The sequence below is a fragment of the Zophobas morio genome, unplaced genomic scaffold (genome assembly GCF_036711695.1).
Source record: "Zophobas morio isolate AGI-343-1 ecotype UQ-CSIRO unplaced genomic scaffold, CSIRO_AGI_Zmor_V1 ptg000011l, whole genome shotgun sequence".
NCBI lineage: Eukaryota > Metazoa > Arthropoda > Insecta > Coleoptera > Tenebrionidae > Zophobas > Zophobas morio.
In genome coordinates this window covers 2,451,866-2,455,506 of record NW_026972116.1, presented here as the reverse complement: position 1 = coordinate 2,455,506, position 3,641 = coordinate 2,451,866, and the positions used below count along the sequence as shown (strand labels likewise).

Genomic DNA, 3,641 nt, shown 5'->3' with positions numbered 1-3,641 from the left:
TGTATATATATTTTTTTTTTTGACCTACACAATCTTGAGTTTTATTTTGAGACGTTGCTTAACCCATAAGCAGTCGCGCGTGGGTAAAAATGACCCAAGCCGTACATTTTGTCAAATATCTTTTTTCGCTTAATCCCTATGGACTTCCGGTTTCATGAATTCCTTAATTATTCTTACCTGCGTCGACCCATACCAATTACCTGCACTTTATGCGAGTCGACAAATATGTATTTTTTTTTGTAATATTTTTTTGAAATTTTAAATGAAGTGATACTTTTTAAATTGGGTGGCGACATCTAGGAATAGTTTAGGCAACGACCATCCATGACGGCGTCGCCTGCGTTGACAGTTGCGCTGATAAAGCCTGCCGAATAGCGAAATTGGACGATATGCAAAATTTGGACACATTTTGCTGAGGGCGCTAGTTATCCTTCGTTGACAGGTGACCAATTTGAATGTACAGAAGAAATTGTTGGTTTATGATGTTCTGTGTAGGTTTAGGATTGTTGGTGAAGTTTTTCATTGATTATTATTGATTGATGAAAATGGTTTCGGTTAGTCAGTTACACACCTTCTTACACCTCTCTCTTACACACTTGTTAGTCACGTTATACATCATCACGACAAAAAATTGTAGTGAAATAAAAATGAAAAGTTACTCAGAAAGTTTAACAGTGGGCTAACCTGCGGATTTTCGTTCAATTTTTCTAAAATGATTGATTTATCAACCTACGCAAATCCCAAATAGATTAGCTGGAAATTAGCGTTTGTTAACTTCGTTCGTGGTATGCAGTACGTTAGTGAATGTAGGTACACCTAACCTATGCAAGTCACCTACATAATAATGTTGAAAGGTAATAATTGTATCAATGTTTATATACTCTTACTAAAAATTATAATTTTAGTGAAACTGAACAGAAATGGAAGGAACTCTTTGGAAGCATAAACAGATTGCTAGTAAAAATGAAACAATAAATTAAATTATTGCTGCTGGAAGAATTAAATTTAGTGAGTGGGGATTGAGTTACAGACAAATTCAACACAAATCGGCCCGTGTTTCTGCCTGAAAGGCAAAATAACGCTTGAAAGTTATTCAGATTAAAATTACACTAGTAATATGCTAAGAAAGAAGACTCAAGGTAGAATTCAAGTATGTAAATTAATTAAACATGTAACATTTATAACTTCAGAATTTTTCTAGATAGTGGTTTAGTTTCTAGCTTCCTCTTTAAAGTATTTGAATTTTGGCTAATTTGGCAACCAATATTCTGTAGGACTGGCTTGCTGACTTTCTCTATTAAAATGTCTGCCAGAAACAACCTGTGCTGTTCGCAAGTAAAACAGTCACTCTGTGAGACAGGAACTTGCAAAATTTTATGAATCACTGCTAGTGGTGAAGAGTCAGTCCGAAGGAAAGGTATTATGTTCAAAATAAACTGTGTTACTGCAGCTATAACAGATATAAACGGTGTTGATGGATATCTCAGAGAACCTTTGTCATGTAGATATATCAGATCAAGTAGTTTATTACTAGTTGCAGGAGTTGATATGTCTGTAAGGCATTCAATACAGCCAGCTATACGTTCTTCTATTGTCCTTACAACATATCCGGCTATCCATGCAATAGCAGCTGATTCACAGTTTTCAGGTAAGTTGGCATTTGATACAAACAAAATATTATTAATTAATTCTCCATAGGATGGCACTTTCTTTGCAAAAAAGGCTTCATCATGTGCACCATCAACTTTCTTCAGATTAATGTCAACTGTAGACCAACTAGAGAAAATATGTTTTGAAGACTGTGCCACATCTTCATTTTTGGTATTTCCATATTCAGAAGCTATAATTATACCAGTCTGCAGAATTTGTTTAATAGCGTACTCTGCCGCTCTGGCATCAGTCATGTCATTAGAGCCTCCTCTGAGGCGAATGCTGCTGAAAAACGATTCTATTGGGTCAGAACTGAACCTCCTAGTCAGTACATAGTAGAATCCATTTTGTAATAGGTAGTTAATGCACTCAAAAGTTGCTACACTGGTGAAAATTAAAGCTTCCGCTGTTTCGTCACTTAGTCCTTTCAGATTTTGCTTTTTAGAACATTCCTGGATGCTTTGAATATACAAGGGGAACTCATTCTTCAACCAAGTCAGTCGCTCGTCGGAAACTTTTCTGTATGGGGCGGTATCAGGATCCAACTGATGTATGTGCTGTAATGGATCACTAACATCATGTATTTTGAAAAATCTATGCATCATTTCCATAAATTTAATAGTAGAACCAGCCTTAGAAAACTCATAATTACTAGTTTTATGTTTCTGCAGGTAAATTAAAAGATTGGAAATCACTGGCGAAAATATTTGAACAGCCCTTAAAACATTCATCTTTTCGAATGTATTAGGCTCAATGTGCTTTTTGGTTAAAAATTTTACTGGCTTTGTGATCATATCTTTTTGAATGTTGTATATATTTTTAAGATAAATTGATGAAATTATCCCATTGTTATCAGCCATGTTACGGCTTAAAAATATATTGCGGGCATTTTTAATTGCATGGCAATAGTCAAACGACATAAAAAATTGCAATCCATCCACAACTGGATGAGGAATGCTTGTTTTTAGAGACCCATTTCCAAAATGACGAAACAAGGCAACATTAGATTTGTGATTGTCCCCAATTAATCGAATAATGTTGAAACCGCAATTTGTGACCTCTTGTAAAATGCACATTGTCATTTCGTACAACTGTTTTCCAGATGTGCCTCTGCTGAAAAAATAGGCAACAGGAATAGTAAATTTTCTGTAAAAGCCGTGGATCACAAAGCATAGTAATTTATTTGCTATTTGGGTCCTTGTGCCAATGAAACTTTGATTGTCAGTGTTTTCTACCCCATAAAATTTGTCTTCTGATCTGCTATAGTACATTCGCTCTTTTATAGCCATCTCATCTACTATAAGAGATACAAGACGCTCTTTTGGATCCTGATATTTGGCTGCCTCAACTGAAAGTCTCTGTCGTATGAGCTGTGTAATACCAATGCTTGGACAAGCTACATATTTTGCAATGGTAGAACGGCAGGGAGCTCGAATAAAAAGTCGTCGACCCAGATCATAGCCCTTTGGTGAAGCAAAGCGCCAAGCAACGCAATATCTTAGTGTAGTTTCTGACCACCTAGGACGTTTTAAATTGTAATTTGCTATTTGTTCTAAAATAAATATAGCTGTGATGTCATTTTTGCTGGCGTTCTTTTCAATTTGTTCAATTTTTTTAGATGTGTGTTCGAAGTGGTTAAAAAATTCTTGCAAATGTTGTTTTTCAAGTTCAAGCGTAGCAATTTTTTTTTGCAAGTCTTTATTTTCTTTTCGTAATGCAGTACTTTCAATGTCTTGTACATTGACTTGAACTGCAACATTGTTTGTCTGAAATTAAATTACATACTCTAATACTTAATTATTTATATAAGCAGAAAAGTACTATACCGATTTGTCCAATTGTTTTCTTAAAATTTGATTTTCTTTTTCATAAAATAAACACAATTTTTCGAGTTCAGAAATTTTGTCCAGTGGTGATGTTTGGTCATGCTATTAGGAATTTGGTAAGAATGGTTAAGGATGGTAGGTTTTACACTTACAGGTTGGTTGTCG

General features: G+C 34.9%; 1 long non-coding RNA gene across 5 annotated transcripts; it reads left to right on the top strand.

The window, feature by feature from the left end:
• Positions 1-445: 445 nt before the first annotated feature.
• On the top strand, positions 446-3,232 carry LOC135126651 (uncharacterized). Of its 5 annotated transcripts, XR_010280110.1 has the most exons (7): positions 446-854; positions 906-1,150; positions 1,202-1,648; positions 1,699-1,821; positions 1,863-2,037; positions 2,082-2,321; positions 2,936-3,232. It is a non-coding gene; the product is annotated as an uncharacterized LOC135126651 (long non-coding RNA). The 5 variants fall into 5 exon arrangements; XR_010280107.1 differs by lacking the exon at positions 1,863-2,037 and having other exon boundaries at positions 2,096-2,321; XR_010280111.1 differs by lacking the exon at positions 1,863-2,037.
• The last annotated feature ends 409 nt before the right edge of the window (positions 3,233-3,641 follow it).